Below are 13823 nucleotides of genomic sequence, written 5' to 3'. Positions count from 1 at the left end.
CGCAAAGCACGGTCTATACACGCACACAGGTGACGTCCTTCCACAGAGGCAGAAGTTAACCCACACTGAGCTAACTGAGTATTTCTTCCCAAACTATACTGTTATGAGAAATAAGGTCCGTGCCCAGGGCCTTGGAGAGTGTGATGGCCGTGCAGTTTCATGAGAGGAAAGGAGGTTGGGTCTGACCCAACCTGTGGAGTGACCGGGGGAGGACCGGTGGCCGCGCTGCCAGCATGCGCCGTGACTCTTCAGGAAAAGAAGCAGAGGCTGGGTGGACACAGGGCAGCAGTGATGAGCCCGCCTCCCCCTCCTCCCTCGGCTGTTAGACCGGCTGCATGTCTTGGGACCGTTCAGCCCACGGTCACGGCCTCAGAGGCTGCTGCTTGCCCTGCAGTCACAGAGACTAAACAGCAGCCCCTTGGGTGCGGAGACCCTTCATGCACACTGCGAGTTTGTGCAGACCCCCCTCGAACCCCAAATCTGCTGTGTAGGGGCCCCGCCCGCCCCAGCCTCACCCCTAGGACTCAGCATGACCAGGACGTTTAAACAGAGTAGCTTCTGGCCTCAGAGCCAACGCTATAACACGCCGGCAACTCCTGATTCATGGCTGGGAGTTAGGTTTCACAGGGAGCAGGTTTCATACACATTCAGGATTAAGTGCTTTAAAAATGAGCACCTGCTGCGGGGTGGCGCATAGCCCAGTGGTGAGCGCGTGCACAGCACGCGCAAGGCCCTGGGTTCAGTTCCCAGTACCTCCACTGAATTAACAAATGAATAAATAAACCTAATTACCCCCCCAAAAGCAAAACAATAAAGGTAAAAAAAGTTTTTTTTTAAGACTGAAAAAAAATGAGTATCTGTGACATGCCGACAGTTCGGACACGTCGCCAGGCTCCCAGGGTGGTCGCAGCGGAGCCCCCGCCCGGGCCCGGGCTTCTCTGCAGCACCCAGCCCTCTCCCAGCATCCTCTGCATCCTCCGTGGGCGAGGAGCCTCGGGTTGAAAGCCCTGTCTTTGCTGCAGATGCGTTGGAGAAGGAGAGGGGTGGCTCTGAAGGCTGCGCCCTCGGCCGCTCAGAGTCTCCCTGAGGCTGAGCCGGAGCCCCGCTTTAATTCACTTGTTCCCTGACTCCCTTCTGCGTGAACTTGAGGATGGCCAGGAGTTTGCTGTTTTGTTTACCGCTGTGTTTCTAGGACCTGGGACAGGGTCTGGCATCCAGCAAGCAGTCAGTAAATATTTGTGGAATGAATGAATGCATTTACTCCCTGAGTCAGAGTTCTAGCAGCATGCACAAAGGCAGCTCCAGGCCTGTGACCCCTCAGCCTCCGTGACAGCGGACGTCAGGGAACAGTTGACTGCACACACCTGTCCTCTGGAGACAGGCTCGGGGCAGAACAGGCCATGGGATTTTGCTGTTTTCGATTTTGGGGGGATCGGAGGATTATGAGTAATGGAAGAAATCAAAATGTGTAATGCTCTTCCTGACAACCTCAGGCATTTTATTTAAGCCTGTGCTGCTGCAGGAAGGGGGTAAGTCTCTTCCTGCTGTTCATTCGGCAGTGCGCTTTGCGTTTAAATTGAGACTTCACTCTGTTAGGTAGCAGCTAACATGCAGGTAACTTCTAGGGGCCCAAACAGTCCACGTTGGTGAGATGGTAAGCTCTTTAACCAGATGCGTAACGAGACACTTACATGTGTTGAGCACACCGTGTTGGCCAGGATGGTGGAAGATGTGGACGAGGCCACAGCAAGTGCTCTGGGTTTGCTGGCTAATGAGAATATGTCTGTTATTTTGAAGCACAGCATTGTTGCTTTGAATGTCAGACTGCGCTCAGTTTAGAAATCTCAGTCCCATGGCAAGGCCTCCCCTCAGGACTCTTCCTAGTGCTCTTTGAGTATCAGCCAAGAATTGTGTGATTGGCAGGACTTCTTGTTAAAGAGTATTTGCCTTTAGTCAGTCACCTGTTACCCGAGAGCCGGCGGCGCTGCCTCCTGAGAAGGGGTTACCACTCATGTGCATCAGTTACTTCAGCTCCTGCAACAACCTTTTGAGGGAGCTGCTATTATTATTAAAACCTATTGTCAGAAATCCTCGTGTTACAGACGAAGCCTGAGTTCCAGGCGGGCTGAGAACCAGTCTTAGGACATGCAGGTGCGGTGTAGATGGCCCCGGTCTTAAGCCCTGTGCTGTCTGCCTCATGCCCAGGGCAGCAGAGTTCCGGGGGGTGTGCAAGGGAGGCGGGAGACCCGGTCTCCTGAACGCTTGTTGGCTGATGGATTACAGGTCCCGCGCACAAGGGTCTGGAGAGGTAATACGGGTGTGTGTACAGGAGGTGTTTTAATTTGCACTGGTGCCCACGGACGACATATGTGTATATTACATAGAAAATTCATCTTGCTAAGTGTGACTGTTTCTTTCAACAACTAATAATTGAAAGACTGTCCTTCACAAAACAGTATGTTTGTGGAGGAGAAAAATCAGAAGAAAACATGGTCCTTCGCTGCCATGGCCTCCCAAACACATTGGCTCTTCCGTATCCCATTGAATGGCGGATCTTTCAAAGAGGTTATCTTTGGAAGCCATAGACTTATTCCAGTGATGCTGTCCTTTCTTTGAACTGGTCTCAAATTACTCCTTTGCAGTTGCCTTTAGAGTTTGCCTTCAGTAGGCTGAATCATGGCAAATCATTGTCCTCTTAAGACGGATCTGATCTGATAGCATTTGGAGTCAAGCTTGATGGAGGGAAAATACTGGTGATGCAATTAGTTATGTCAATGTTAGGGGGAAGAAACACAAAACCCAGAGTACTTAGCATAAAATAAAGTGTCTGAAGGTCTCTCCTCATTATAACGAGGAGGTTTAAGATTATTTGAATGAGGGCCCCGTGGTTGACACAAATGACAGATGCCCATGGAGCCTCTTCCCGTGATGGGTTCACGGGGATGGACGGATGGACGTGATCCAGGATGTTGTAGAAAATGAGAAGCCTGAGGGAGAAGGCAGCACCGTGAAGGAAGTACTGATTAGCCGGATCTGCCCTGGAAGCCTGACTGTGAGTCAGGCAGCGCCTCCTTGACCTGGACCTGACTCGGGGCAAAACCTGCAGAGGTGTTGGAACTGAGGATGTTAATAATATGTCACATTCCCTCATGCAGGGTACTGTCATAAGCACTCCTGCACACTAACTCATTTAATTAGAGGATGGAACAATGATTTATTGAGAAGGCAGGACCTCCATTCTGGAATGAAAAAAACCCACTGGGTTGTAAACCCACTTAATGGACGAGGAACAGAGCATAGCGAGGGGCTGGGACGAATTTGCTCTCCTCCAGTCAAGGAGTGGTGAGAGGTCACAGCCAAGCCCAGACTCCTGCTGTCCTGTTCTACCCCGGCCCCCCGGCCTGGCCATGTGTCCAGGGGGCCCTTCTCCCAAAGATGGGATAGACCGCCTCGTTCTATGCACCTGGTCAGACATTCTTAGATTTTGATTTTGTAAATGGTCAGAATCTGGAGTCTTTTCCAGTTAGTTTCAACAGAAGGTTTTCCATCCTTCCGTGTGCTTTCCCTAAATGATAGTGCTACCATTGTGGGTCAAGTGTCCACGGTCTGGGGGGAGACACACATCTAGCTACATTGTGAAGTTTGGAATTTGCTGGAAATCACTGGTGTCTCCTTGCATGGTCCTGCCAGCACGTGGTCCTCGTCTGTGTCTCTGCTACAGGCTGGGGTGGATAAGAGGGTCTTCTCCATTCTTTTGTGGAGAGAGTCATTTCCTTATTGGGGTTACTGGAAAAGGAAGCCTTCAAATTTCAAAACTGCAGTGCTTGCTGGGCAGTATTAGCCACTGACCTACAGCAAAGATGTCTTGGAAGCATCATCATTGAATCAGCACACGTGTGAAATGTGTATGTCACACACACATGCTAAGCGAGCAGAGACATGTGGTTTTGTGGAGAAGATTTTATTCTCCTGTTATGAAAGGGTCTGTGAAATATCTTTTTTTCCCCTAATACACTTTGCTGTGTTATTTTGAGCAAGGGAGCAGTGCCTTTGTGGCATTTGCTTGTGTTTACACTCAAAAGTTATTAAGAATATATTTGTTCCCATTATTGGGATCTGTCAACATTCGGGAGGGGATGAATCAGAAAGGGGAGCACGGGAGGGGAGGCTCCCTGGTACTCTCGTGGCAGTTGTGAGCAGGTGGAAGTTCTAGCAGACTGGGTAAAGTTTTGTGAACTGTTGTCTTTCACTGTCTATTCTGCAACGCCAGGTAGAAAGGTTTTGTCCTCTCCAGCTCTCAACACGGGCGCTTTGTAAGAGGAAATTGTGAGCATCATAGGGTAGAGTGTGTGCATGCTCTGCGTGGGCACGTGTGTGTGTAAAATAATCACCAAGGGCCTGATCCTGAGGTTCTGACTAGGACACGCTTTACTGGAATCACTGAAGACACCTCGAGAAAAGAAAAAGTCCATTTGCCAACATGAAGAGGCACAGGGATCTGGCCTGCAACTTGTAAGGACATGTTTAGACGTTGGGGAGGAAATAGTAGCAGATATTTAAACTGAGGGCATCTGGTTTCTGTTAAAAACACCGTTAGTCTTTATGCCATTAGGCTTACGATGACCGTTTCATTATGTCATAATAAAGCACAAAGTAAGAAAATATTTAATTGAGCAGATTTCTCAGGGGAAGGGTTTTATTGTCAGTACCAGCTCACAACCAAAGGGGGCTGCTAACAAAATGATCAGAGGCTGGTGTCTTGAATTTTTGAATAAATTAAGTGTAGGTCTTTTGGGTAATTTTATCTGTCCTTTTGGGGAGATGGTCATTTTGAATTTGGCACACAAGCTCTTCAGTGAGCCAGAGGGACCTTCAAGCAGCACGTATAATTCTCAGCTCAGGAAACGGGTCATCTTACTAGATGAGTAAGGAGAGGCTTTCCGAAGTCCTGAGCGTTTTGCTGTGTTTAGCTGTGCAGCGTGAGCCCGCCTGGTGTTTATATGTCCATGCTGTGTGTCATGACAAGGAGGCGGTGCACGTGAACTCATATCAGTTTGCCGATTCACTCTTCGAATGACTCCTCTTTTGTTTATTCATTTGACAAACATTTACTGCTGCCCTGTCAACCTTGCAAGGGGCAGTTGGACCCAGTGAGGCAGAGGGGACGGGCTGTCTGCCCCCAGGACGTGAGTCAGCACTGCTGTTTGCTCAGGGCACTGTCTCGGGGAAGTTCCTTAAATTCTTGGAGTCCTGGTTTCCTCCTGTGTTGAGTCTTGGTGCGGGTCCTGGGCAGGACAGGAAGTCTGCCCGCGGGGTCGGGTTCACGGGCACCCACTGCCCTGCGCTCTGTGCTGAGCGGGTGGTTAAAGGGCACAGGGGAGGAGCCGTCCCTCCTCGCTGACTTTCAGGTTGGCTTTCCCTCTGGAAGAGCTCAGCTTCTCTGATTTGCGTCTGTAGCGGTTCTGAGTCAGTGTATTTCAGGTTTGAGGTTGGCTGACTTCAAAGTCCAGACAAGACTGATTTCTGATGGACTCACTTGCTAGAATCAGGCTTCACTTCATGGGCTACTGTTTCTCTTAAACAGGCCCCCCACCCCGTCTTTGCCAGATTCACACAAAATAACCTTTTGGGATGAAAACTTACATTTGACTTTCACACAGGGGCTAATTTTTAATTAGAAGACGTCGGTGACACGTGCAGTGCTGGCTGCTTGGCCAGGCTGCTCTCCCAGGCTTTCCAGGCAGTAACTTACCGAGTCCCTGCGACACCCCTGTGAGATAGGAACTGGTATTATCTACATTTTACAGAAAAGGAAGCGGAGAGAGAGGTTCATGAATAATTTCTGAAATGAACATTAAAAAAATTGATTCAATGAGTGAAAGCTTCTAATATCAATAATTCAGTTTACCCACCCCAGGCGTTTCCCCCATTCGACTGTTTTTATTATAAAATTAATACAGAGTGAAAAGCAAGGGAGGGGCTTTGCGTGTCTCCCGGCTACCTTAGAGCCGTGGAAGCGGCCAGTTGTACTTTACAGTGCTTTTTAGGGTGTTTCCTCAGCATTAAGCAGAGAAAACACTCCCTAGGAGGCTGGTCCTCAGGGTGCTGGGTTTCTCCTGTTCACTGAGCGAGCTTCCCTGAGCGAGGATCCCTGAGCGAGCTTCCCTGAGCGAGCTTCCCTGAGCGAGGATCCCTGAGCGAGCTTCCCTGAGTGAGGATCCCTGAGCGAGGATCCCTGAGTGAGCTTCCCTGAGCGAGCTTCCCTGAGTGAGCTTCCCTGAGCGAGGATCCCTCAGCGAGGATCCCTGAGTGAGCTTCCCTGAGCACCTGAGGTGGGGGGCTGGCTGGGTGTGGAGCCATGTGACTGTCACGCTGGTCCTTTTGCCCGGCCAGCTCACGTGTGGTCGCCCTCCGGCCCTCCATTCTCATTCCTTTTTCTCTCCTCCTTCCTTTCTGCTCTCACTCTCTCCACTGATTTTTTAAATTAATTTTACCTAAATATATATTCTGCTGTGCACACTTTACAGAATCTTTGGGGAAACCCATGGTCCTCCTCTTCGGCTGGCCTGGAGCCCGAGGGAGGTGACACATTATGCTGGTGACCTCTGCAGGCAGCACAGTGTGGGTTGGTCTGGAGGCCCTGCTCCGAGGCGCAGACCTGCAGGAGGAACACCTGGGGCCTGGGCACGTGTGTCCCCGAGTGGCCTCGGGTCACAGAGATGGCCTCTTTCTTATTCCTCCCCCTGCAGCCTGGCCAGCCACACTTGGGCTTACAGTTTCCCTTGGCATCTGAGTCAAAGGAGTGTCACCCTCTTCCCCGTCAGATGGGGTTCCTTTGGATTTAGTGGCCTCTGCAAAATGAACATTGCTCTCCCAAAATGCAGGGATGGGGGAGGGTGTAGCTCAGTGGTAGAGCGCACGCGTAGCATGCATGAAGTCCTGGATTCAACCCAGTGCCTCCGTTAAATAAAAAATAAATACGTAAACCTAATTGCCTCCCCCCCAAACATAAATAAAATAAATTCATAAAAAAGAATGATTTAAAAAAATAAAATAAAATGCAGGGATGAACAACAAGGACCTACTGTCTAGCACCGGAAACTATATTCAATGACTTGTAAAAACATATAATGGAAAAGGATCTGAAAAATATGTATATATGTAGAGATGAATTGCTTTGCTGAACACCTGAATCTAACGTTGTAAATCAACTACACTTCAATAAAAAAGAAAATTAAAAAATAAAATGCATGGGCGCCCAGCAAAGTGGTGCTGCCGCCTCGTGGGGCATGTCTTACCTCCCCCAAGGTGGACCTGCGGTGCTGGGCCAGGCCCCACCACCAGCACACACACACACTTGCACACGTGCAAACACATGTGCGCACCCACGCGCACAACATGCACGCACACACAAAGCACACACACAGGCACACACGTGCACACACAGGCATACGTGTCTTGAGGATTGAGGCACTGATGCTCAATCGTTTGGAGAGTTGGTGGCCAAGGGCTCACAGCCATGTCCTTCCATTGGTGGCAACTGTCCAGGGCTGAGGCTCCCTCCTGATGGTGGCCGTGGCCCCCATTTCGAGGAGTGGCCATGGCAGGGCTCTCCTGCCCTTTTCTGGGGCATCTGCTGTCTCAGCTCCAAACCTTTCTTGGCATCGTCTGAGCCCCTGCTGCCTCATCACCCCCCAGCTTCTCCCTGTCTCTGGCTTTCTGCCCTCCCTCCCCCTCAGTGCACTGTCCAGCAAAGTGTGGTGTCAGAATCAGTCCCTGGCCTGAGCAGGTGCACCCTCAGAGAGCAGCGACCAGAGACCCCCACGGAACAGGCAGGACCCCAGGCAGCGCTGGTGGGGGACCCGCACTGGGAAACAGGGCAGCTCGGAGTGTCCCGCATGGGGCCTGGCCAAGACGGTGCATGAGGGCAGAATTGTGGCCTCTGTTTGCTGGTGAAAACGTAATACTGCCGTGCAGGATGGTTGCTTCCAGGGGAAGGGGTCCCGCCGGGGGGCCAGCGCAGCTCTGCAGGAGAACGGAGGAGAGAGCGCATTTACAGCAACTCGGTTTCCTGAAGAGGCGCACATTTACTGCACAGGAGCCTGTAAGCCCTGCTCCAGGCCGTCCTGTCCTCCGCGTGTTTGCAGATTGCCCCGGGGGCTACAGGGCAGCCGCTGCTCTGTAAGGTCCCCGTCTCCGCCTCCCTGGAGCCACCGCCTCGCAGAACTAAGGGGCTCGGAGGGGAGTCACTGCTGTGTCAGACTGAGGGTTGGAGAGGGGCTGGCGCGGTGGCTCGCAGCGCTGCGTCCTCCGCCTCCCCTTGCCCTGCACTGCACTTGCTGGCTGGCGGGCGGTCCGGAGCTGAGGATCCCGCCAGGCTCGTTCAGCGGCCAGCCTGTTAGGAAGGCCTGTGCTCTGCCGGCGGCTCGTTCCTGAGAACGTGTCACACAGACACCCGTCCACGCTGTGAGAGGCCCACACTGATGGCCGCCGGGGGCTGCGTCCGCCTTGAAAGCGCAGGGACGGGTGCTGCCCTTCAACCACGTGCTGCTCGTCGAATGCGCAGCAGCCAGGGCTGCCGAGGGCTCGGGCTCGCGCACAGGCAGCGGGGAGCAAGAGCAGGCTTCGGAGCGCTGGCGGGGATTTTTTGTTTGGAGACGGGGCCCCAGCTCCTTGGAAGGAGGGAGGGGCTTGGGGAATGGTGACCTGGGGAATTTTAAATATTTCTGGGCCCAGCGTTTTGCTGTTTTTTTGGACTTGGGGTGTAGCGCCCCCGCAGAATCTGAAGGAACACGTCCGCTGTGTTAATTCACAGACAGCCTGTCGAGGGAGGGAAGGACGGCATCGAGGGGGCAGGAGGAGGTGCTGAGCGGCCGACCCACTCATTCACCTGACAAACACTTGTGCGGCGTTGCTGTTTGCCACTAGTATGTTAAGAACTGGCGATACGACAGAAAGCAAAAATAAACAGCTCCATAATCCAGAAATGTGCTCTCTGGTTGGTAACGTCAAAGGGTGCTTAGCTTTTTAGAACACGTTCCAAAGTCTAAATACAGTTGATCCTCATGATTGGCAGATTCCGTATTTGTGAACCCGCCTACCGGCTGAAATTGACCTGTGACCCCGCGCTTTCGGGGTCATCCCTGCACACGTGGGCGCGGCAGGAAACGCGCGGCGGCCCCGCCCCCCAGCCGAGGGCGGCGAGGTGAGGGTGTACTTCCGGCTCAGCGGGCGTGAGCAGGTGTCCGGGCTGCAGGCTACGTCGAGCCGCTGGACGCGCTTCTGTTCTTCGTGTTGGTGCTTCTGCCGTTGAGAACGGCCCCAAGGGCGGGGCTGAGGTGCTGCCCGGGTCCCGAGGGCGAGAAGGCTGGAATGTGCCTTATAGGAGGAAGCACGTTTATCAGAGAAGCTGCGTGTGGGCAGGAGCCCGGGGCTGTTGGCTGTGAGTTCCATGCTAATGAGTCTACTGTGTGTCTTGGGTAAGGTGTCTTTAAACAGGTTATGTATCGATTAGTTGATGGAAATACTGTAACCAGAGGCCCCCAGGACGCTGTTTCCCCAGGAGCAGCGGTCGGCATTAAGCAAATCCATGTAGAACATCACTGCTGCGAATAACGAGAGTCAACCGGATACGCGTGGCGCTAGAATGTGGGGGTCGGGGTCAGAGTGACGGAGAGCTTGAAATGGGAGCCTGAAACTGTCCTACTGTTTGAAAGGGGCTTCTGAATCCTTGCAGCTAGAATTTTCTTTAAGAGGAGTGATGTTAAGACAGCTTGGACCCTAGTGTGGCCGACAGGAGCCTCTGAACAATTGTCACAACTTCCTCTTCGGTGAAAGGCTCTCTGTGTTTGATTTGCAACTGGCAGTATCTTTTCTGAATTTTTTTCTTAAAGGCCTGGAACGTTAAACCTGGGACACAGGTGTACCTCTGGGGGCGCTCCCTTGTGCTGGGTGTGAGTGCCCTTGCAGGAGTGGTGTAGAGGGGACTGTGGGAGAAGCGCGTGCTTGTTAAACTTCCAGTGTTTAAATTTCTCATTAATGTATTAAGAAGAGTATTTATTTTCACATTTCACAAAGACTTTTTATTTTTATTATTTCTTCTAATACAGCAATATCCTAAGAGATAGATTTTGTTTTCCCACCTTACAAATGAGGAATAGGTTCAGGTTATTTTGCCAAATGTTTGTCAGAGTTTATATATAATTTATTTACACATATTTATGTATACATATATGTGTCCACATATGTGTGTATGTACATATGTGCATGTGTACACATATAGCACATAATACGTGTCTACATGCACATACAGTACACAGCACATATATGTACATATGCACACAGCATGCAGCACACATATGCACACATGTACACAATACATATGTGTACACATAGTGCACAACACATGTGCATATGCACACAGCATGCAATACACATGTGTACACAGCACACAATACATACATGTACATACATATACACATAGTATATAATGTTACATGTTATCCATATATATATGATTTTCTCTTGCATGTGTCCTTGGTGCGGCTCTAATGCATCCTAACTGTGAGGCCTGTGACAGGACTGTCAGCAGGACTCAGTGTCAGCACCAACATGCTGCTGAGACAGTTTTCACTTACAATATTATTTTTTTAAAAAATCTAAGCTCTCTGTTTATCTCAGGAAGTACATGTGGTTGGGAGAAAGTGGATACTTTTTCCCCTGTAATTTTCAGGGACTTTCTTGCTCTCAGTTCTTATTCAATTCAAATTTATAGATTTGTTCTCTCTCTCAACCCTCTCCTCCACAGAGACAAAATCTCCAGAAATAACATTCAAGTCACATACAGCCTGTACACCCATATGTATATGCGATAATCGATAATCGTGACCACTAGGGAAAAATGCAGGAGGGCCAGTTAAATGTGAATTTCAGATAAACAACAAATAATCTTTAGTACAGTTTTGTCCCAAGTTGCATGCAACATACTTCTACCAAAAAATTATACTTTTCACTTTTTTAAAATTTAAAATTTGAAATACAGATTTAATTGCATCCCTGCATGTTTTCTTTGCTAAATCTGGCAACCCTAATAGTAACCACACTTGCAAGATGTGTGTGTATGTGTGTAAAGGGAGGAGATTTCCCGCCTGTTGATGTCACCGTGTGCTTGGCGTCGTTGGGCTGCACAGGTACTTCTAAACTCTGCTCTTCAGTTTAATGCAGAACGTTGATGTGCCCTCTGGCTGGTCGTTCATCCAACCGCAGGGTGGTAACAGCAAGCATCCCGGCATTGGACCAGGCCGGGCCAGAACGAGCTGACTGCTTACCTCTGGAGCACTCCCTCTCCTCCCTTGGACACCGAGATGTTTTTTGATGAACTGTTTCGGGGGTTAGAGCATCCTGATAAAACAAAGACTGACATCGTCAGCGGAAGAATACGCTTAAGAAGCGTTTTCTGTATCCGTTTAACTATGCAGTTGACTCAACTCAGTAGGTTGGTCTAGGTCCCCGAGTTGCTGAATTAGCTCAAGGGAGCTACTGAGGGTTTGTTCCCGGCATCCTCTCCTGCCTCCCAAAGGTGTGTGACCTGAATGACTCTCCCGTCAGACACACCTGTCCGCTGACAGTGACAAGTGACTTTCTGACAGGTGCCTCCTCTCAGGCTCTCGGAAGGCCCACGACTGCTGGACACAGGTCCTTCCTGCCCACCTCCTCCGTCAAGAGTTCTGGTGAATCCAACGCAGGGAGTGTCCCCTTCGGGCACCCTGGTTCTGTGGCCAAGCCCCCGAGTGACCTCGCTGGGCGTTAGTCACTCCCTGGAGAGTCTTCAGTGCTCTGACTGGAGAGGCGGCAGAGCTCCTCTTCCCACACTGGCCATGTAGCTCTTGGCCGCCCCAGGGCCAGCCAGAGCTGCTGGACATGGTGGTCCCCTGGCCAGGGGACACGTGGGGGTGGGGGGCTGACCTGTGTGGCTGAGCTGTGAAGGCTGTGCATCCTGAGACGGGAAGGAGGGTGCCGGCTGGGCTGGACACTGGGGCCGCCCTCTGGGAAGCTGTCCCTCTTAGCATCTCTGTTGTAATTCTCGGGGAAGATGGTTATAGGAGGTCCCATATGTGCCTTCCCCCCAAACACTGCCAAAGGACGGTGTCTTTCCTGGAAAGAACATTTGGCCTTTAAGGAGTCATGTGAAACAGATACAGGGGACAGAAGGTGCCAGCCTGCCAGGAGCTCCGAGTATGGCCGTGTAGATGGGGACAGCTGGGACATGTGAAGAGACACTTGACCCCGTTCCAGTTATAATTGTTAATTTTTTGGGGGGAGAGGTAATTCAGTTTATCTATTTATTTATATATTTATTTTAATGGAGGCACTGGGGATGGAACCCAGGACCTTGTGCACGCTAAGCACGTGCTCTGCTGCTGAGCTCTGCCCCGCCCATGTATAATTTTAGATGCAGCTCGAGTTTGCACAAGGTGGTGAGATGGATGCTGAGTGAGCAGATGTTACAGTGTTGGAAAATTTGATGAAGATGAAACAAGTAGATTAGTTTCTTTCAGGATTTCTTTTTTACTCAATTTTCCAAATTATATAACATTGATATTTTTATAAGTTGTATTCCAGCAGCAACAACTTGGAACGTTTTCTCACATTCAGAAGCTCCATACATTGACGCAGCAGGAAAGTGAATAAATTTAGTCTAAACCCCAGGAGACCACAGATGGGGGGAGATAAGACGGTAAAATAAACAATGACTGACATCGTGATTTCCTCCAGTTCCAACTATTTAGTTTAAAAACCTGCTGACCTTTAGAAACAATGAGAGTGGCTGTCTGGAGCCCACTTGCAGGGCGCAGTCTGGCTCTGAAATTGTGCCTTTGCTCATTCACGGGCTCGGGGCCCGGCCGCCCAGCTCCCCTCCTCTCTCTGCAAGGACCCAGCGCAGCCCCCGGGCTCAGAGGCCCTTCTCCCTCCTCCTCGTTCCTGGGGCCCCACGGCCGAGCGTGGGCAACGTGGGAGTCACGTCCCAGCATCCAGGCTCCACGCGTCCCCACGTGCCCGCACCACACGGCTCAGGGTCCCGGCTGGCCCCTCCGGAGGGTTTGGGGTGGTGACTAGCGCGGTGTGACTGAAGGCAGACCAGTCAGTGGTTCGGGTCTGACGGTTTTTCCGGTGTCCGCACCTGCCGTGGACTCTAGAGTGCCGGCGCCGACTCCTGCTTGTCCGACCTGCTCCAATGCTTTCAGGAGGCGTCCCAGGCGCTGGGCTGCGTAGCGCATCCCTCCCGGAGAGACAGCTCTGATGCCACCAGCAGGCACTGCCCTGTCCCCACAGCTCTGCCGCGTGGCGTCCAGGGCCTCCCAGACAATTCCTCCGTGTCCTGGCCACATGTACACTTTTTTCCTAGAAAAATGAAGATAATTGTAAGTAACCTTTGATTGTTAGCACCCTTTAAGTTAGGGGTAAAAACAAGAGTGCTTTTGGAAGGGAGACAAATGGAATCCAACTTCATAAAAGTCAAACTTCCTGGAAGGAAAAGTGGCATTAGCACAGGAACTTAGTGATGAAACCAAAATACACTCCCCAGCCGTGAGCTTCATCATGGGCGGGGCCCAGAGGGCAGGAGGAAGGGTTTCGGAAGGGGAAGCACCTGCTGAGTGTGAAGTGAGGAGGTAGCCCGTCTGTGTGCAGGTTAGAGCTGCTAGTCTGCGAAGTCCCTGCGTGAAGGCCCGCACAGCAGTCCGGGCGGGCCCGCGCCTGCCGTGCCCCGAACGGCAGCAAAGCGTCGCCGTGTGTGCCGGATTCACTGACACCACGGGCACGTG

The 13823-nt window shown here is 51.3% G+C and overlaps 1 protein-coding gene across 7 annotated transcripts in view; it reads left to right on the top strand.

Annotated features, from left to right (window-relative positions):
- The window catches only part of PIEZO2 (piezo type mechanosensitive ion channel component 2), a 281019-nt gene that overhangs the window by 52864 nt on the left and 214332 nt on the right, over positions 1–13823 (top strand). The gene's annotated exons all lie outside the window — the stretch shown is intronic.

Source organism: Camelus dromedarius, chromosome 32 (assembly GCF_036321535.1).
Source record: "Camelus dromedarius isolate mCamDro1 chromosome 32, mCamDro1.pat, whole genome shotgun sequence".
NCBI lineage: Eukaryota > Metazoa > Chordata > Mammalia > Artiodactyla > Camelidae > Camelus > Camelus dromedarius.
This window is presented reverse-complemented; position numbering and strand designations above follow the sequence as displayed.